Below are 22,504 nucleotides of genomic sequence, written 5' to 3'. Positions count from 1 at the left end.
ACAAATGGCTTAGCTGATTTACATCATCTTCTGGCCAGAAGGCCTATTAACATTTTATGACTCTTGACAAAGGTTTGTCAACAGTAAGACTTATTTTCTCTAAGAGTAATTATTTTAAGGTTTGGCGCCATCCTCCGAAGGTGTTAGATAAAATTACATTCCTATAGGGCAGATGCGTAATGGGTTTACAACAAAGGAAAGAATTTATTACCTTAAGGGTCTAAAGTTGCTAACACCAAGGCCACTACTTATTTTTTCTACATACCAACTATATTAATTAATACACAGTCAAGGATACAATACAGGGGATGTGGAAACTTGGCAGCAAGCATTGGCTCATCAATGAAATCTTTTACTAGCTTTATTCTGACAGTTTCTAGCTCTCTGAGAGACTCTAAGCTATTTGAATATCTTAAGCTTCCTGTGCCTCTCGAGGCTGGGAGACTGTAAACAATCGTATGCATAGTTGTAAGAGTCCAGGTAAACTTGTCAGGCGAGTTAGAGAGATATCTGAGGGGTTTGGATTTAAACACTCCTAATTGCCCAGGAACTTTATTAATTGGAGCTGTAAGTTAACTCTTTGACAGAGTGAGATGGTGGTGGGGGACAGCCCCCAGTAAAGTCAGAGGTGAGAGCACAAAGCAATAAAGTAGGCAGACTCTGGTTTTTTGGGGGTAGATGCTCGAGAATATTCAGGGGGACTCCTGAGGCTCAATCCCGCCTTTGCATATGCCGAAACTCCTTCCTCATGACCTTTGTCATGAGTGGAGTGCCTCTCACCAGCTCCCAACAGGCATTGGTCACAACAACAAATTCATATCCAACTCTTTGTGACCCCATGGACTACAGTACGCCAGGCTTCCCTGTCCTTCACCATCCCCAGGAGCTTGCTCAATCTCAAGTTCATATGAGATCTATTCCATTAGATCCATATAATTATGTTTGTACAAACGTTTTAAGTTGGTTGTGGCAGTTTCACACTGAATACACAAGATTATAAGAGATGGCGCAGGGAGAGCTGGTGGAAGAGCAACTCCCTGAGAAAATGTTGAGCATATATTTATTGGTAATTTCATGTTGCAATCTTTAACTAAAAGTAGTAAAGCAAAACAGACACCAGAACTCTAGGATTTTGAAAGCTTCCTTCTGGTGGTCTGGAGGTAATCACATGAGAGTCATCAAGAAGGGTCTTTGAAGATAAGGTGGGGACGGTGCTCATTCTGCATGCAGTTAGCATCTAGCTAATGCTAACCTCTCAGCCAGAATGTCTAACTTAAGGAAGGGCAAGCAAGGAAGAGAGAATGAGAAAGATTAAACTCCAGGAGACATTTCTGAGAAAGCAGTAAAACAGGGTTCCCACAGTTGAATTTTTGAGAAAGAAAAAAAAAAAGTTTCTCTTTTTGCATGTTCATGTAGAGAATAATATTCCCACTGGAATGTCTGTAAACCTTTTGAGTTTACTCATGGTCATCCTTGGATAGGTTATGCATGCTACAGATAGTATTATATATTTTGCCTCAGCATTGTCCCTAAAATATGCAGTTGATACAATAGCTAAATGATACCCACACCCCCTGCACTGGTAGCTTGACACTTAGCCACTGGACCACCAGGGAAGCCCCAGAGGAGGAGCATATTAAAGAGAAAGAAGATGCACAGGGCAATGAGGAGTGGGCTCTCTTTCATTTACTTTCTGACTTTTATTTTTAAGTTCAGAGAATCTATTGCACGATTTTAATTTCAGTTTAGAAATAGGTTAACTGAGTACATTAGAAATGATTTTCCCTGTTTTACAGGATGACCTGACACTACTGTTACTTGTGATACGTGAAAGGAGAGGGCAAATGGTGGAGTTTTTAGTAAAGAAAGAAGCAAATATACATGCGGTTGATAAGATGAAAAAGTACCGTTGTTCTTTTTCTCTTTAAAACCCTTAGTGCTGTTCTAGGATGGTAATATCAAGATTAAATTAATAAGAGGATTCATTTGTGATCTACTTAGGTAGAAAATAAATTATTCTGACTGGAAATCATGAACAATATATAGCAGGAATGCATAGAAGGATTCCTATTCCTTTATAATATTGACGGATGTCATATGCAACCTCTTTTTGTTTGGTTGGTTGATCTTGTAATAGCTGAGGTATTTCAAATTAGTTTTATTAGGTTTGTGAAATATGGATTCTGCTTTTTAGTTTACCTCATGACAGTATCGAGTTTCTTCATTCTTTTAAAAGAATTATTTAACCTCTACTTTGTATGTATATACTTTTATAAGATGCATAGTAAAACTAAAAGACTTGATTTTGTCTTTTGGATAACTGTATGTTTAAATTACTTTGTTTGAAGAATGCTGATGTTACTAGGTTACAAAAGAGTCAGATACAACATAGCAACTAAATAACAACAGCCATAAAAAGATGATTATTACTCACGGTCACCAGATCCTGTGGGCTCATCAGTTTTTATCCTTTCTCATTTTAGTACATTTTGATATTTTCATTTTTAATGCAGGTAGAAGCAAGAAAGATAGCTTTGATCGGATAAACAGTTCCTTTAAAAAAGACAAGTCAGAGGTGAATGATACAGATGACAATGATGGGCTTTAGATTCAGGCTAGGTTCAATTCCTAGGTTTCCTGCCGATTAGGGTTATCATCAGCAAATAAGTTTCCTGATACAAAAGGCAAATACTAATGCATCTTTCAAAGGTGCCTGTGTGTAATAAAGTTTTTATATATAGTATTTCATTATTAGCACCTAGTGCATGCTTGTCCACATCATTAACTGCCATCATGACTATTTTTATTCCCATTATTATCAATATTTTTTCTTTAAGCCTGCAAGTAGCCTTTCCTTAACCCAACCTCTAGCTGACTTTGAAGCCGAATACATCAGACTAAGGAGGAAATAGGGAATTTATCCCTTAAATAGTCATCTGCCTCAGATAAGTGACCTCAACATCGTTTCTTGTCCATCAAGAACTTTATTATTATTTTTAAAAAACATTTATTTATTTGGCTACGTGGGGTCCTAGTTGTGGGAACTCTCAGCTGCAGCATATGGGATCAAGTTCGCTGACCAGGGATGGAACCTAGGCACCCTGCATTGGGATCCTAGCGTCTTATCCACTGGCCTACCAGGGAAGTCCCCATCAGGGACTTTTGAAATAGTAAGTGCTGCTACCTGGCATCCCAGTGGGACAGGAGGCTTCTTTTCTGTCCCTTCATTTTAGCCTTGGAGTTAATTTGCAAAGATGAACACTTGAGCCTGTAAATGGTCAGTTCTTCATGAAAGGGCAAGGCGTTCACTTGGTAAAGCATCTCAAATTCACTGTTTAAGTAAGTCAACTCAACTTCCTGAGGCTGAAGTCATCTCTCTGTTGTTTTAAAACAGCCCTCATGCTTGCTGTCAAGTATGAATCAACAAATGTTGTCAGACTTCTTCAACAAGGTGCTGACATATTTTCTCAAGATGTTTTTGGATGGACTGCTGAAGAATATGCTGTTATTAGTGGTTTTAATATGTAAGTGTTCACATTAAAATTCCAGTTCTCACTAAACTGCAGCCAAAAATAATTTTAACTGTTACTTGCTATGTGACCAGTGAGAGTTCCAGTTTGGTGCAGGCAGTTTGGAGAATGGTGGTGAGATGTTCCCCCTCAAGAGCTGAAAGTCAAGCAAAGGCCAATTAGTGACTCTTGGCTGTGGGCTCGGGGTGCTTTATCTCAGGACATGTAGACCTTGATCCTTAGAAAGCTTGACATTAGCTATTTCATTCCAAGTGTGACCTCTTGGTATGGCGTATGAACAGTGTCACAGTTGTGATATTTCTAACTAGTTCTTTGGGTCTTGAAATATTTATTTCAGCATCAAATCCTGTTTTCCCTTGAGCACTTGCCTCTCTATACACTTCTGCTTGAATTTTCCAAGAACCCAGAGGATTCCCTAAGATCAACGAAACAGTCCTCTTCCACAAGTCATTTGGAGGGGAGAAAATAGTTCCTTCTAATCATTCTGTTCCTTGCATTGATTCTACTGCTGCAGCACTGCTGCTACAGCTGGTCTTGACAGGGTCTGCTTGGCAGCTGGATCTGGAGTCTCGATGTGGTTCTATAAAGACCTTTAATAAAATAAATCAGGATGGGGAACACGTGTACACCCGCGGCGGATGCATGTTGATGTATGGCAAAACCAACACAATATTGTAAAGTAAAAAAAAAAAAAAAAAAAAAAAAAAAAAAGTACTAACACACACACCAAAAAATCATTTTAAAAGAAAAAAAAATCCTGCAGTGGGCTCATGATTGACCTTTGCTCCCAGGCCACCCCTCTGGGTCCGGGTTCCCCAGACTTTAAGGTGATGGACACATCGACTTCAGAGTGAGAGCTCATTTGTTCTCATATGTATGCTGTCACTCAGTCACTGCTGCAAACAAAGCTCCAGCACCCAGTTTGGGCAGCTGGGAGGCCTAGCTTCCCCCCTCACTCAGAGACCTTATGTGGAGCCCACATGGAAGCCTAGATCTTCACGATGAGGTGCTCTTGAGGCTCTTATTTATCTTTTCTGCTAGCGGATATCAGTGGGGACAATTTTAGGCTGTCAGAGAGGGTCAAGTGCTCCTGCAGGGATTGAGCAGACTTCCCTTTCTCCTTTGTATCTAGACTTGAACCTCAAGGCGGCTTTCTGTCCTGTGGGGGAACCTTTTCTTAGGTCACAGGTTCCCTGTCATCCTTCCTAGAGTAGTGGGTGCCAGCTTGCCTGAGATTCCCTAATTATGCTTGGCCCCTCATGGGATCTGTTTCCTGTAATAATGAAAATCTTCCAACGGATTTCTGTCTGCCTCCACCTTAAATGTTTTCAGTATCTGCCCCATAAGGAACCCATTTAGCTGAAATCCCTAAATCTCAAGTAAGTAGGTTGGAATTCAGAGAGGTAAGCCCTGTCTAGAACCTTCCAGTACTCACTGTAAGAGTAGGGATATGTCTTCCAAGTGAATTGGAGAGGAACATGGAGATTAAACATCATTGTCAGAAAGATCTGCTCATTCAGAGTTTGAGTAGGTCGAGAAGAAAGAGTAGTGGTCCAGGCCAGGTCTTGATTGTGATTAGTTTTCTGCTCTTGGTGTAATTAGCTGAAATAATGGTGGTTCTTTATGTTATCTAATGTCGTGAATTCATATGTTATAAATAAATTTAGGTACACATTATCTAAATGCTGAGATTCCCTAAATTATAAACCACAAAGAATAGCTAAACACCAGAATTAATAACAGTTTCATGCAACACTTGAATGTTAAACGTATGAAAAAGCACACATTGGGATTTACTTGGAATTTCAAAGTAATTACAACAATAAAGTTGAAGATGAAATTATTCCACTCTTTGACTGTTTCTGCAATCATTTTGGGGTATATTATCTCATTACATCCTATTAATCCTCTTTTGAAATAAGGTAGTAATATCCCAGTTGTGTAGAGGAAGACTTTGAACTGAAGAGAAACAACTCCTCCAGGAACAAAGAGCAGTTGGTTATAGAGGTAGGACTTGCAAGCTCGAGAGATTTTTCATGTGCCAAGCTAAATCTATTTAATTATTGGAGCTGTACTGACCTGAGTTCATGACTACTTCATCTTCCTTTTCTTTCTCCTTTCAGTTCAGTTCAGTTGCTCAGTCGTGTTCGACTCTTTGGGACGCCATGAACTGCAGCACGCCAAGCCACCCTGTCCATCACCAACTCCCAGAGATTACTCAAAATCATGCCCATTGAGTTGGTGATGCCATCCAACCATCTCATCCTCTGTTGTCCCCTTCTCCTCCTGCCTTTAATCTTTCCCAGCATCAGGGTCTTTTCAAATGAGTCTGCTCTTTGCATCAGGTGGCCAAAATATTGGAGTTTCAGCTTCAACATCAGTCCTTCCAATGAACATCCAGGACTGATTTCTTTTAGGATGGACTGGTTGGATCTCCTTGAAGTCCAAGGGCCTCTCAGGAGTCTTTTCCAAGACCGCAGTTTAGAAGCATCGATTCTTCAGTGCTCAGCTTTCTTTATAGTCCAACTCTCACATCCATACATGACTACTGGAAAAACCATAACCTTGACTTGAAAGTAATGTCTCTTCTTTTTAATATGCTAAGTTGATCTAACTTACTTTCCAAGAAGTAAGTGTCTTTTAATTTCTTGGCTGCAAATCACCATCTGCAGTGATTTTGGATCCCCCCCCCAAAAAAAAAAACCAAAATCAGTCACTGTTTCCCCATCTATTTGCCATGAAGTGATGGGACCAGATGCCATGATCTTAGTTTTCTGAATGTTGAGCTTTAAGCCAACTTTTTTGCTCTCTTCTTTCACATTCATCAAGAGGCTTTTGAGTTCTTCTTCACTTTCTGCCATAAGGGTGGTGTCATCTGCATATCTGAGGTTATTGATATTTCTCTCGGCAATCTTGATTCCAGCTTGTGCTTCATCCAGCTCAGTGTTTCTCATAATGTACTCTTCATATAAATTAAATAAGCAGGGTGAAAATATATCTTTACTTTCTCCTTTACTACATGTTAAATAAACGTTTATAGAGCTTAGAAACCTGAAAAGTATACGACAATTGAAGTTTTGATATTATCTCTTACATTGTCTGAAATGATCTAAGAATTTGGTAGTTGGTTTTCGTATCAGTGTTAAAATATTATTTATTGCATTTTTAACACATAGCTTTCGCCAACTGATTTCTGAATATAAAGAAAGGAGATCTAAAACTTTTCCTGAAATTAGCAACACAGGTACATCATCTGATACCGAATTACTCTCAGTGATTCTACCATAGATAAAATAGGAATGAGAAAGTTTCAATAATGAAAGAATTATGAAAAAAGTAGTGTAAATTGCATGTGTATTTTATTTTTAAATTGATTTCTTTATACTCTAGTATTCAGAATGCTTTAAGAAGTTAATTGTAGGTGATTTAACATCAAAGACAGTATTATCTGATAAGAAATCTACCTCTTTAATATGGACCCTAAAGTCATATATTATATTTTTGTGTAAATCAGAAAAAAAAATTAAGTGAGCATGATGGATATTTCATCTATAGTCATAGTACAGCAGATTGGACCTCTTATGAAAGTGAACTTTCATTTTTAGAAATGGTTTGGATTTAGTGAATGATTACTCATACGGTAAAGCATCTGTCTACAATGCAGGAGACCCAGGTTTGATCTCTGGGTCGGGAAGATCCCTTGGAGAAGGAAATGGCAAACCACTCCAGTACTACTGCCTGGAAAATCCCATGGACAGAGGATCCTGGTAGGCTGCAGTCCATGGGGTTGCAAAGAGTCAGACACAACTGAGTGACTTCACTTTCACTTTAACTTTCACTGTGTAGTGATTCAGTTCAGTTAAGTTCAGTCGCTCAGTCATGTCCGACTCTTTGCGACCCCATGAATCACATCATGCCAGGACTCCCTGTCCATCACCAACTCCCGGAATTCACCCAGACTCACGTCCATCGAGTCAGTGATGCCATCCAGCCATCTCATCCTCTGTAGTCCCCTGTAGTGATTAGTCTCACTGAAATAGTTACCATGATTAAAACTGGGAACTTGAATAATCCCTTCCTGGTAGGATAAGAAATGATAAACAATAACTGCAAAGCTGAGGCAGTGTGCAGCATAGTAGTGAGAGATTATTTCTGAAAGATACCTACCAATTGTACAGAAGGCAGAAAAACAATGCCTGGTTGAGAACCAGTTATTTTGCCTATTGTACCAAGCAGGTCTAGATTACCAGCTTCATTACTTACAGATCCAGAAAGAGTGAGATAGGTTGACTTCATTAGGATCAGATATTTTCTTTTGTGGGTTGGACAATTGTCATGAGAGTATAGTTTTAAAAAAGCTGAACTTGTTTTAAAAAAGTTTTTTAAAAATTCCATATATATATATATTCCTTATATAAATATATATAAATATATATATAATAATAAATTGGACGTCTTATGAAAGTGAACTTACATTTTTAGAAATGGTTTGGATTTAGTGAATGATGACTCATACGGTAAAGCATCTGTCTACAATGCAGGAGACCCAGGTTTGATCTCTGGGTCGGGAAGATCCCTTGGAGAAGGAAATGGCAAACCACTCCACCAATATATATATATATATATATATATATATATATATATATATATATATATATATAACTTTTTAAAAAAGTTCAGCTTCTGTGTACCCTACTTCTTGCTCACCACTACAAGTCTAGTCCTCGTTCTCATCACTGAATTGTGGGGAAAATCCCTGTATTCCCTTAGAGTAAAGGAGAGAAGTGGTGCCATCTCAGTAGGTCGGCTGACAGACCGAGACTCCCATTTTGGATGGACTCAGATTCGTCTCTGAACGTTGAACAGGCAATGGAGAAGGAAAAACCTATTCTTCCTCTTTGTTTTAAGTCATCAGGTTTATTCCAGTTTGGGCAAACAAGAATTATTTCAGTCCATCAATTGGATTTCCAGTTCAGCAATCAGAACTTTTAGTGAAAAATTATTTTTAGGCTCTGCCGATACATTGGCTGTCAGTCTGTGCTATGGAAACTAAGAATGAGTGTTAACTAGATATTTCATAGGTTGGGATAGATGGATGCAGAAATAGGTAACGAACAACTTTTTTGGAGACTTCCCTAGGGGTGCAGTGGTTAAGATGGTTAGTAAGACATCTTCTAATGTAGGCAGTGTGGGTTTGATACTCAGTCAGAGAAGCTAAGATCTCACATGACCCAGGGTCAGACAGCCAAAACATAAAATAGAAGCACCATTGGAACTAATTCAGTAAAGACTTTAAAAGTGGTCCACATCAAGAAATCTTAAAAAAAGAAAAGAAAAAAAAAAGCTGTTTTAAAACAGGCCAAATTTTATTCATGTCAAGAAAGTTCATTTAATATATAGACAAACTTTCACTTTTTTTTCCTTTTGTTCAAGGACATGAGCTCACTCATTTTTATTGTATGTTTTTGCTTTAAAGGTTTCCCAAGAAACCTGGCATTGATTTAGGGCCTACATCAGACGATGAAGTCTTAGATTTTAAAACCAAGGTAAAGTGTTTTGTTGTTAAATTAGTTTTCCTGCTCTGAAATTAGTTTCATGTAGTATTTACACTTATGATTAGACAGTGGAAGTGACCAATAGATTCAACGGATTAGATCTGATAAACAGAGTTCCTGAAGAACTATGGATGGAAATTCATGACATTGTACAAGAGGCAGCTATCAAGACCATCCCCAAGAAAACGAAAAGCAAAAAAGCAAAATGGTTGTCTGAGGAGACCTTCCAAATACCTGAGGAAAGAAGAGAAGAAAAAGGAAAAGGAGAAATGGAAAGATATACCCATTTGAATGCAGAGTTCCAAAGAATAGCAAGGAGAGATAAGAAAGCCTTTCTCAGTGATGAATGCAAAGAAATAGAGGAAACAATAGAATGGGAAAGGCTAGAGATCTCTTGAAGAAAATTGGAGATACCATGGGAACATTTGATGCAAAGACGGACACCATAAAGGACGAAATGGTATGGACCTAAGAGAAGCAGAAGATATTAAGATGAGGTGGCAAGAATACACAGAACTCTACAAAAATGATCTTTATGATCCAGATAACCTGGATGGTGTGATCACTCACCTAGAGACAAACATCCTGGAATGTGAAGTCAAGTAGGCCTTAAGAAGCATCACTATGACCAAAGCTAGTGGAGGTGATGGAATTGCAGTTGAGCTATTTCAAATCCTCACAGATGATGCTGTGAAAGTACTGCACTCAATATGCCAGCAAATCTGGAAACTCATCAGTGGCTGCAGGACTGGGAAAGGTCAGTTTTCCTTCCAATCCCAAAGAAAAGCAATGCCAAAGAATGTTCAAACTACCACATAATGGCACACATCTCACATGCTAGCAAAGTAATGCTCAAAATTTTCCAAGTCAGCCTTCAAGAGTACGTGAACCATGAACTTCAGATGTTCAAGTTGGATTTAGAAAAGGCAGAGGAACTAGAGATGGGAATACCAGACCATCTGACCTGCCTCCGGAGAAATCTGTATACAGGACAAGAAGCAACAGTTAGAATTGGATATGGACAGAAAAGATGCTTGGAATGATTTCTATTTTTTTTTTAATTTATCAAGGCTAGATTTATGGCCCAGGATGTTATCTATCTTGGAGAAGGTTCCATGTGCACTTGAGAAAAAGGTGAAATTCATTGTTTTGGGATGAAATGTCCTATAGATATCAATTAGGTCTAACTGGTCTATTGTATCTTTTAAAGTTTGTGTTTTCTTGTTAATTTTCTCTTTAGTTGATCTATCCATAGGTGTGAGTGGGGTATTAAAGTCTTCCACTATTATTGTGTTATTGTTAATTTCTCCTTTCATACTTGTTAGCATTTGTCTTACATATTGTGGTGCTCCCGTGTTGGGTGCATATATATTTATAATTGTTATATCTTCTTCTTGGATTGATCCTTTGATCATTATGTAGTGACATGGAACAATAGACTGGTTCCAAATCAGGAAAGGAGTACATCAAGGATATCAATTTTCACCCTGCTTATTTTACTTATATGCAGAGTACATCATGCAAAATGCCGGGCTGGATGAAGCACAGCTGGAATCAAGATAGCTAGAAGAAATATCAATAACCTCAGATACGCAGATGACACCACCATGATGGCAGAAATTGAAGAACTAAAGAACCTCTTAATGAAAGTGAAAGAGGAGAGTGAAAAAGTTGACTTACAGCAAAACATTCAGAAAACTAAAATCATGGCATCTGGTCCCATCACTTCATGGCAAATAGATGGGGAAACAATGGAAACCATGACAGACTTCTTTTTGGGGGGCTTCAAAATCACTGCAGATGGTGAGTGTAGCCACAAAATTAAAAGACGCTCCTTGCATGAAAAGCTATTCCCAACCTAGACAGCAGACTGAGAAGCAGGGACATTACTTTGCCATCAAAGTTCTGTCTAGTCTAACCTATGGTTTTTATAGTAGTCATGTATGGACGTGAGAGTTGGACTGTAAAGCAGGCTAAGTGCCAAATAATTGCTGCTTTTGAACTGTGGTATTGGAGAAAACTCTTCATAGTCCCTTGGACTGCAAGGAGATCCAATTAGTCAATTCTAAAGGAAATCAGCCCTGAATATTCATTGAAAGGACTGATGCTGAAACTCCAATACTTTGGGCACCTGATGTGAAGAATCAACTCATTGGAAAATACCAGTTCTGGGAAAGTTTGAAGGCTGGAGGAGAAGAGGACGACAGAGGATGAGATGGTTGGATGGCATCCCCGACTCAATGGACAAGAGTTTGTAAAACTTCTGGGAGTTGGTGATGAACGGGGAAGCCTGGTGTGCTGCAGTCCATGGGATTGCAGACAGTCGCACACAACTGAGCAATTGAACTGAGCTGAACTGATGTTGATATTTTCATAAAATTTGAAATACAGTGTAGATGCATAAAAATATATTAATAAAATCATATGAAAAGGAGGCTTTGCTCATAGTATGTCCTTAAGAATACTGATATGTTACTGATCTATTGTATATAAAATCTAAATATATGTGTTTCTCCACATACGTTATTATACTTTTTTTTTCCATAAAGTTTGTTCTTGACTAGGAATGTCTCACTTTTTCCTTTCTTCTTCCTCTTCTACCTTTAAAAAATTTTTTTTTATATTTACTATTAACCTAATTTTTCCTTGCATAACACATTTCTTCAGTGTCTGTTCTTTAAGTCCATCTCTTGCTGTCTCTATTGTGAGCATGTTTGCTTATGGCTTTCTATTTAGAGTGTGGCTTTCATTCATGATCATTGTCCTATGGGTTTAACCTTGTTTTTTTTTTTCCCTGTTTCATGGAAGCAGCTGAATTTTTTCCCCTGTTTCATTGGTCTCTAGCTATTTGACAAACAGAATAGAAGTAGCTTATCGTGTTTGCAGTTCTAAACCCATCTAAATAAGGTTCTGTTAAAACCTAAACTTTCATATTTCCCTTCACAAGTGATAATCCATGTATATATTAATCATGGAAGCAAATTTCAAAATATAGCAATTAATATAAATGTCTTAGTTTTTCAATAGTGCTCTAAACTACCGGGGATAAATTATTACTCTAGAACATTTTGGTAGAGAAAGTAATCTAGTGAGTGTCCTAGTATTTGTATAGCAGTCAGTCAGGGGTAAGGAGAGGAACATCTGGGGCTTCTGATGTCATCTGTCATAATCCTTTCCCCATGAGCAGGTCAGTCAGTGACAGAACTGGGATTTGAATCCACATCTGAATGACTCCAGAGCCTGTGCTCATTGTGTTAGATCATAGAGGAATGGGGGATGTTATAATTCTTTCATTCAGGTTGATACTTGTTATATTCTTCAAGCTCTTAATTTCTTCTCCAGCATGTCCTGAAATCAAAGTTAATGAAGCTAATGAAGGCTTCTCAGCAATCCATGAGAAACAGTAAGTTATTTGAAGACTGTCCTTCTGGTGTTATTCCTTGATTTGAAATGACACATGTTCTCATGTACTCTCTCCTGTTTTCACTGTACTAGAAGCAAAATGTGGCATTTTGAGACAAGAGAGTACAACTTTCTCTCAGGAAAATAATTCTGATAGTAATGTTGAAGATGTGGTTGAAACATTTCCCAAACCATCAACCTGGTTTGAGGGCATCTGTCATCCTGCCTTACCATCGCCTGAGCCTGTTTCATAACTTCTCAAGTCTGTAGCAGGCCTTGGTCGTACAAAGGTAAGTTTGTTCTGTTTGTAACTCTTCCTTCCCTGTATTTGTTCACATACCAGTCCCCCTATCCTTATGGTGACAAAAAGTATCCCACCACAGAAATAGAAGCACTCAAAGTCACGATATGAAATGGTGTGATAATAAGAGCCATACATGTGCATGATTCAGATTTATAAATATTGGCATACTAAGTATGCTGTTATGAAAGAAAAGAATTACATAGCACTGAGGAAAAACAACTAGATGAATATGAAGATGGGGAGGAGGATGAAGGGGAAGAATTCCTTTAAGAAGGACAAGATGAATAAAAGATGGAATGAGGGTGAAGATAAGACAGATATTATACAAACACAACAGAAATTGTGGGGTCAGTCAGACCAGGAACTCTATATTATAAATATGTGAGAAATTATTTCAAATTCAACTTAATAAGAGAAAGTGAGGCTGTAAAAAAAAACAATGCTCATACTTTTTTGAATGACATATAGCTGATTTTTATGAATAACTAAAAAAAATGTGTTCTTTTTTTTTTTTTTGGTGGTTGTTTTTGAGGTTGGTGGTGGTTCTAGTTTTTTCGTTGAATTGAAGTGTAGTCAGTTTAAAATACTGTTTAAGTTTCAGATGTACAGCAATGTGATTTGTTTATTGTTCCCTCTGGAAGTTTATTTAAATTTGAAGGGATTTCTCTTTTTTTTTTTTTTTTAAATTCTCACTTTGAAACTAATGAAGCTATGTCTTCTATTTAACCTAGCAAAACTTTTGTTTAGAGATAATTCAAGATGATCCCTGTTTTAGGCCTCCAGAGATGTATTATGAATTAAGAATTTCTGGCCTTTCTGTTTCTTGTGGTTTCTAACTTCACGTTAGTTCAGTCGCTCAGTAGTATCCAACGCCAAATACTTACTGTACTTATTTAATTTATCATACTGTTTGCTATAACCTTGGTGGGTTATAGCAACCCTAACCCTAACCCTGTTTTAGATCTTTCTGAAAATAAAGAGGAAATACATAAGCATTTTACTATTATTTTTACTAAAATTATAATTTATAATTTTATAAATGAGATTCTTAATCTCTCTTCATTAAATGAGAAAAATTTCAGCTGCAACATTCTGAAAGAAGAAATGTAGAAGTATATTTTTTCCTTTGGAGAGATTCTGATTTCTTTTTTCTGAATGTAAGCAAATAATGGGTAATTACATACATTAAATGAATGAGATCACGATTTATGCTTTTTTCTTATATAGACTGCTGCTGCTGTTGCTAAGTCACTTTAGTCGTGTCTGACTCTGTGCAACCCCATAGAAAGGAGCCCACCAGGTTCCCCCGTCCCTGGGATTCTCCAGGCAAGAACACTGTAGTGGGTTGCCATTTATATAGACTACTTGTTATTATTAAATAATAAGGAAAGAAAAATTACCAGCAGAATTTATAAAATTATCTGTGGAAGATATTTTTTCTTTTAAAAATATCTCTAGCAACATGTACATTCCACATTATTTTTATTTATTTATTTATTTTTTATTTTAATTGGAGGCTAGTTACTTTACAATATTGTAGTGATTTTGTCATACACAGACATGAATCAGCCATGGATGTACATGTGTTCCCCATCCTGAACTTCCCTCCCACCACCCTCCCCATCCCATCCCTCTGGGTCATCCCAGGGCACCAGCCCTGAGCACCCTGTCTCATGCATCGAACCTGGACTGGCGATCTGTTTCACATATGATAATATACATGTTTCAATGCTATTCTCTCAAGTAATCCCACCCTTGCCTTCTCCCATAGTCCAAAAGACTGTTCTTTACATCTGTGTCTCTTTTGCTGTCTCGCATATAGGGTTATCCTTACCATCTTTCTAAATTCTATATAAATGTGTTAGTATACTATATTGGTGGTTTTCTTTCTGGCTTACTTCACTCTGTATAATAGGCTCCAGTTTCATCCACCTCATCAGAACTGATTTAAACATATTCTTTTTAATGGCTGTGTAATATTCCAATGTGTATATGTACCACAGCTTTCTTATTCATTCATCTGCTGATGGACATCTAGGTTGCTTCCATGTCCTGACTATTATAAACAGTGCTGTGGTGAACATTGGGGTACATGTGTCTCAATCACTTCTGGTTTCCTCAGTGTGTATGCCCAGCAATGGGATTGCTGGATCATATGGCAGTTCTATTTCCAGTTTTTTAAGGAATCTCCACACTGTTCTGCATAGTGGCTGTACTAGTTTGCTTTCCCACCAACAATGGAAGAGGGTTCCCTTTTCTCCACACTCTCTCCAGCATTTATTGTTTGTAGACTTTTGGATAGCAGCCATTCTGACTGACGTGAGAGAGTACCACATGGTGGTTTTGATTTGCATTTTCCAGATAATGAGTAATGTTAAGCATCTTTTCATGTGTTTGTTAGCCATCAGTATGTCTTCTTTGGAGAAATGTCTGTTTAGTCCTTTGGCCCACTTTTTGATTGGGTCGTTTATTTTTCTGGAATGAGGTGCAGGAGCTGCTTGTATATTTTTGAGTTTAATTCTTTGTCAGTTGCTTCATTTGCTATTATTTTCTCCCATTCTGAATCTCTCTCTGCAGCATCTTTATAGTTTCCTTCATTGTGCAAAGGGCTTTAAGTTTAATTTGGTCCCATTATGTTTATTTTTGCTTTTATTTCCATTACTCTGGGAGGTGGGTCATAGAGGACCCTGCTGTGAATTATGTCGGAGAGTGTTTTACCTATGTTTTCAGCTAGGAGTTTTATAGTTTCTGGTCTTATGTTTAGATCTTTAATCCATTTTGAGTTTATTTTTGTGTATGGTGTTAGAAAGTGTTCTTGTTTCATTCTTTTACAAGTGGTTGGCCGGTTTTCCCAGCACCACTTGTTAAAGAGACTGTCTTTTGTCCATTCTATATTCTTGCCTCCTTTGTCATCAATAAGGTGTCCATAGGTGCATGGATTTATCTCTGGGCTTTCTATATTGTTCCATTGATCTATATTTCTGTCTTTGTGCCAGTACCATACTGTCTTGATAGTAGCTTTATAGTATAGCCTGAAGTCAGGCAGGTTGATTCCTCCAGTTCCATTCTTTCATAAGATTGTTTTGGCTATTCGAAGTTTTTTTTTTTTTTTTTTGTATTTCTATACAAATTGTGATATTATTTTTTCTAGTTCTGTGAAAAATACCGTCGGTAGCTTGATAGCTATTGCATTGAATCTATAGATTGCTTTGGGTAGTATACTCATTTTCACTATATTGATTATTCCAATCCATGAACATGGTATATTTCTCCATCTATTTGTGTCCTCTTTGATTTCTTTTAACAGTGTTTTATAGTTTTCTATGTATAGGTCTTATGTTTTTTTAGGTAGGTATATTCTAAGTATTTTACTCTTTTCGTTGCAATGGTGAATTGAATTGCTTCTTTAATTTCTCTGTTTTCTCATTGTTCGTGTATAGGAATGCAAGGGATTTCTGTGTGTTAATTTTATATCCTGCAACTTTGCTATATTCATTGATTAGCTCTAGTATTTTCCGGTGGAGTCTTTAGGGTTTTCTATGTAGAAGATCATGTAATCTGCAAACAAAAAGTTTTACTTCTTCTTTTCAAATCTGGGTTTCTTTTATTGCTTTTTCTGCTCTGATTGCTGTTGCCAAAACTTCCAAAACCATGTTGAATAGAGTGGACACCCTTGTGGTGAGAGTGGGTACCCTTGTCTTGTTCCTGACTTGAGGGAAAATGCTTTCAATTTTTCACGACTAAGGATAATGTTTGCTGTGAGTTTGTAATATATAACTTTTATTATGTTGAGGTATGTTCCTTCTGTTCCTGCTTTCTGGACAGTTTTTTATCATAAATGGATGTTGAATTTTGTCAAAGGCTTTCTCTGCATCTATTAAGATAATCATATGGTTTTTATCTTTCAATTTGTTAATGTGGTGTATTACATTGATTGATTTGTGGATATTGAAAAATCCTTGCATCCCTGGGATAAAGCCCACTTGGTCATGATGTATGATCTTTTTAATATGTTGTTGGATTCTGTTTGCTAGAATTTTGTTAAGGATCCTTGCATTTATGTTCATCAGTGATATTGGCCTGTAGTTTTCTTTCTTTGTGGCATCTTTGTCTGGTTTTAGTATTAGGGTTTTGGTGGCCTCCTAGAATGAGTTTGGAAGTTTACTTTCCTCTGAAATTTTCTGGAGGAGTTTCAGTAGGATAGGTGTTAGCTCTTCTCTAAATTTTTGGAAGAATTCAGCTGTGAAGACATCTGGACCTGGGCTTTTGTTTGCTGGAAGATTTCTGAATGCAGTTTCAATTTCTGTGCTTGTGATGGGTCTGTTAAGATTTTCTATTTCTTCCTGGTTCAGTTTTGGAAAGTTATACTTTTATAAGAATGTGTCCATTTCTTCCAAGTTGTCCATTTTATTGGCATATAATTGCTGATAGTAGTCTCTTAAGATCCTTCGTATTTCTGTGCTGTCTGTTGTGATTTGTCCATTTTCATTTCTAAGTTTGTTGATTTGATTTTTCTCCCTTTGTTTCTTGATGAGTCTGGCTAATGGTTTGTCAGTTTTATTTATCTTCTCAAAGAAACAGCTTTTAGATTTGTTTATTATGGTCTCTTTTGTTTCTTTTGCATTTCTTTCTGCCCTAATTTTTAAGATTTATTTCCTTCTACTAACCCTGGGGTTCTTCATTTCTTCCTTTTCTAGTTGTTTTAGGTGTAGAGTTAGGTTATTTATTTGACTTTTTTTCTTGTTTCTTGAGGTGTGCCTGTATTGCTATGAGCCTTCCCCATAACACTGCTTTTACAGTGTCCCATAGGTTTTGGGTTGTTTTGTTTTCATTTTCCTTAGTTTCTATGCATTTTTTTTTATTATTTCTTCTGTGATTTGTTGGTTATTCAGAAGCGTGTTGTTCAGCCTCCATATGTTGGAATTTTTAATAGTTTTTCTCCTGTAATTGATGTCTAATCTTACTGCACTGTGGTCAGAAAAGAGGTTTGGAATGATTTCTTTTCTTTTTTTTTTTTTTAATTTACCAAGGCTAGATTTATGACCCAGGATGTGATCTATCCTGGAGAATGTTCCATGTGCACTTGAGAAAAGGGTGACATTCATTGTTCTGGGGTAAAATGTCCTATAGATATCATTTAGGTCTAATTGGTCCATTGTATCATTTAAAGTTTGTGTTCCCTTGTTAATTTTCTGTTTAGTTGATCTATCCATATGTGTGAGTGAGGTATTAAAGTCTTCCACTATTATTGTGTTATTGTTAATTTCTGCTTTCATACTTGTTAGCATTTGCCTTACATATTGTGGTGCTCCTCTGTTGGTGCATATATATTTTTAATTGTTATATCTTCTTCTTGGATTGATCCATTGGTCATTATGTAGTTTGCTTCTTTGTCTCTTTTCATAGCCTTTATTTTAAAGTCTATTTTACCTGATATGAGTATTGCTATTCCTGCTTTCTTTTGGTCTCCATTTGTGTCAAATAAGTTTTTCCAGGCCTTCACTTTTAGTCTGTATGTGTCCCCTGTTTTGAAGTTGTCTTTTGTATGCAACATATATAGGGGTCTAGTTTTTGTATCCATCCAGCCAGACTTTGTCTTTTGGTTGGGGCATTCAACCCACTTTCATTTAAGTTAATTATTGATAAGTATGATCCTGTTGCCATTTACTTTGTTGTTTTGAGTTCGAGTTTATACACCCTTTCTGTGTTTCCTGTCTAGAGAAGATCCTTAATCATTTGCTGAAGAGCTGGTTTGGTGGTGCTAAATTCTCTCAGCTTTTGCTTATCTGTAAAGCTTTTGATTTCTCCTTCATATTTGAATGAGCTCTTTGCTGGGTACAGTAATCTGGGTTGTAGGTTTTTCTCTTTCATCACTTTAAGTATGTCCTGGCATTCCCTTCTGGCCTGAAGAGTTTCTATCGAAAGATTAGCTGTTATCCTTATGGGGATCCTCTTGTGTGTTATTTGTTGTTTTTCTCTTGCTGCTTTTAATATTTGTTCTTTGTTAATTTGATTAATATGTGTCTTGGAGTGTTTTGCCTTGGGTTTATCCTGTTTGGGACTCTCTGGGTTTCTTGGACTTGGATGACTATTTCCTTCCCCATTTTAAGGACGTTTTCAACTATTATCAGCTCAAGTATTTTCTCATGGCCTTTCTTTTTGTCTTCTTCTTCTGGGACTCCTCTCACTTGAATGTCAGGGCGTTTAACATTGTCCAAGAGGTCTCTGAGGTTGTCCTCATTTCTTGTAGTTCTTTTTTCTTTTTTCATCTCTGCTTCATTTATTTCTACCATTATATCTTCTGCCTCACTTATCCTATCTTCTGCCTCCACTATTCGACTGTTGGTTCCCTCCAGAGTGTTTTTTTTATCTCATTTATTGCATTATTCATTATTGATTGACTCTTTTTTATTTCTTCTAGGTCTTTGTTAAACATGTCTTGCATTTTCTCAATCCTTGTCTCCAGGCTATTTATCTGTAACTCCATTTTGTTTTCAAGATTTTGGATCATTTTTCCTATCATTATTCTGAATTCTTTTCAGGTAGACTCCCTATCTCCTCCTCTTTTGTTTGGTTTTGTGGGCATTTATCATGTTCCTTTACCTGCTGAGTATTTCTCTGTTTTTTCATCTTATTTAGATTGCTGTGTTTGGGGTGGCCTTTCAGTATTCTGGAAGTATGTGGCTCCTCTTTATTGTGGAGGTTCCTCACTGTGGGTGGGGATAGTTGGATTGTCAAGATTTCCTGGTTAGGGAAGCGCGTGTCGGTGTTCTGGTGGCTGGAGCTGGATTTCTTCTGTCTGGAGTGCAATGAAGTGTCCAGTAGTGAGTTTTTTGATGTCTATGGGTTTGGTGTGACTTTGGGCAGCCTGTATATTGAAGTTCAGGGCTATGTTCCTGCATTACTGGAGAATTTGCTTGGCTTGTCTTGCCCTGGAACTTGTTGGCTCTTGGGTGGTGCTTGGTTTCAGTGTAGGTATGGAGGCTTTTGGATAAGCTCTTATCTATTAATGTTCCCAGGTGTCAGGAGTTCTCTGGTGTTCTCAGGTTTTGGACTTAAGCCTCCTGCCTCTGGTTTTCAATCTTATTCTTACAGTAGCCTCAAGACTTCTCCATTTATACAGCACCAATGATAAAACATCTAGGTTAATGATGAAAAGCTCCTCCACAGTAAGGAACACATGGAGAGGTTCACAGAGTTACATGGAGAAGAGAAGAGGGAGAAGGGAGATAGAGGTGACCAGGAGTAGGAGAGGGGGAATCAAAAGGGGTGAGAGCAAGCTAGCCAGTAATAAATTGCCTATGTGCTCTCCACAGTCTGGACCCCTTGGAGACGTTCATGGAGTTACAAAGCGAAGAGAAGAGGGAGGAAGGAGACAGAGGTGACCAGGAGGAGAAAAGGGTGAATGAAAAGGAGAGAGAGAGATCGAGGCACTAATCAGGTCCCTAAGTATTCTCCACAGTCCAGAACACACAAAGAGATTTAAAGAGTTGGGTAGAGAAAAAAAGGGGCAGGGAGGAGATAGAGGCGACCTGGTGCAGACAAGGCAGAGTCAAAAAGGGGAGAGAGCAATCAAGCCACTACTCATACTCCCAAGTTAAAATGGGTACTGAAGATTAGGTTCTTAAAGGTATGAAATTGATAATAAATACCAAAAAGCAAAGATGAAAAATCTAGAGTAGAGGTTAGACTGAAAAATACAATATTAGCAAAACAAAACAAAGTCACAAAAATTATGAAATATATATATGAAGTTTGCTTTAAAATTAGGGTCTTTTTTTTTTTTTGCAAGGTAACAGTAGGTTCTAAAAATGAAAATTAAAGGAGTAATGTCAGGGGACATTCAGCTTTAAGGAATCCAATATGCTATTCTTTTCTTTTGTGTGCCATTTCTCAAGGATTCTCTATTCCTCATCAATTGCTGCAGGAACGAGCAGAGCTGCACCCAGTTCCTGGGACTGAGATCCTGAGAAAGGGCACCTGCTTGGTCCCTTCAGTGACTCCCTCCAGTGACCTCACTGAAACGTGATCTGTTCAGTTATGCGGACATGCAATGCTCTCTGGCTCTTCGAAGATTGTTATTTGCTTGGCTTTGTTTTTGCTCAGTTTTTTTTTTTTTTTTTTTTTTTTTTTTTACTGCCTAAAGCTGCCTTGTATGAAGATATATAAACATGCTTTTCTGCAAACAAAGCACTCGAGACTTGTTTCCCTCGAGACCTGGGTCCCCTGCATCCCTCTTCTTGTCGACTCCAGTCCCCAGGTCCCGGTCTACAAAAACCATGACAGAGTAATAGAGAACTTAAAAATAAAAATAAATAAATAATGATAATAGTAAAAATATGTCTAGGAATTTCTCTGGTGCTGTTGTGGGCAGTGTGGGGTCAATTCAGTTTCAGATAGTTCCTTAATCCAGCTTATACTTATCAAGATCTATAGGCCCCTTCCAATGTAGTCACTGCTAACTACAGGGTTTTAATCTGTTGCACCTGTCACTTCCAAAGCAGTTCCCTCTGTTTATTTTAGCTTCTTTCATTTGTGTTCTCTTCAGTGTCTAATTTCTATCCTGACACAAGGGGGTGAAGGTGGTCACTTATTTAGGCTCACTTGTTCAGTACTGCTGTGGGGACAGAGGGACACTGCAAATAAATATCACTGGCATGTGTGGGGAGCACTTGCAGCGTCTCGGCCAAACTTGGTTTGCCCCTGCTCATGGTGCATATGCTTTCCTACTCTACACTCCTCAGGCTGTAGGTTGCTCTGCTGAGGAACTATCTGAGGTGGGCCCTGGGTTGCGTGAACTTCTGAGGTCTAAGCCACTCAGGTTCAGGTTCTCAGGTAGTCCACAAAGGGGCAGACTTGGTTGGGCCTGCATTTTTTGTCCTTCCCAGGTCCGAGCAGCTCAGGCGACCAGGTGCTTGGTGAGCGCTGTCTCCCCAGGTGGGTAGTGCGTCTTATCACATCCCTGGCCCCAGCCGCTTGGTTTCCTGGGTGGCAATGGGTGCTCCCATCTCCAGTGTGCCTTATGTCTCTTCTGGGGAGCTGATCTCTGGCTGTGACCCTGCCGGCAGAAGTCAACCATCCAGAATCCCAAGGGATTTTGGTTAGTGACTGGCTGCTTGCTTGCAGCTTGGTAGAGGATGCCTCTCTGGGGCCGAGTTTGCCTCTTTCCAGCTCTGGCTGCCCCCCTCCTGCCTCCCTGTCTCCAGTTGGGGATGGGCCGACCCGCAGCCATCTAGCTCTCCTCTGGTATTCGCTCAGTCCTTTGTTTTTTGAGCAGGCCTGGCAGTGCCTTAGGTTAGGGCTTTTTGCAGGATAGTTCTCTCTCTCTCTCTCTACTCTCTCTCTCTGGCTATCCCACAGTTTGGGTTGCTATCTCATGTTAGTTCCCTCAGATTTCCCCCTCAGGGCATTCAGGCCCAGTCCTTACCCTAAGCAGTGCAGCCCGTGCCTCCCTATTCAGCCCCCACTTGCTGGTGGTGGATGCAAGTGCAGGGAGTTCCAGTTAGGCACGTGATCTGTGGGTTTTATTTATTTATGTATTTATTTTTCCTCCTGGTTATGTTGCCCTCTGAGATTCCAAAACTCCCCACAGACCCACCAGTGAGAGTGTTTCCTGGTGTTTGGAAACTTCTCCCCTTTTAAGACTCTCTCTCTGGGATGGATTTCCATCCCTACCTCTTTTTCTCTCTTTTTATCTTTTATATTTTGTCCTA

At 38.3% G+C, this 22,504-nt stretch overlaps 1 pseudogene; it reads left to right on the top strand.

Moving 5' to 3' along the window:
- Positions 1-22,504, top strand: part of LOC129634477 (ankyrin repeat domain-containing protein 26-like) — a 198,795-nt pseudogene that overhangs the window by 16,282 nt on the left and 160,009 nt on the right.

This window comes from Bubalus kerabau, chromosome 19, assembly GCF_029407905.1.
Source record: "Bubalus kerabau isolate K-KA32 ecotype Philippines breed swamp buffalo chromosome 19, PCC_UOA_SB_1v2, whole genome shotgun sequence".
Classification (NCBI taxonomy): Eukaryota; Metazoa; Chordata; class Mammalia; order Artiodactyla; family Bovidae; genus Bubalus; species Bubalus kerabau.
The sequence above is the reverse complement of the archived record's forward strand: the minus strand, read 5'-3'. Positions and strand labels throughout refer to the sequence as shown.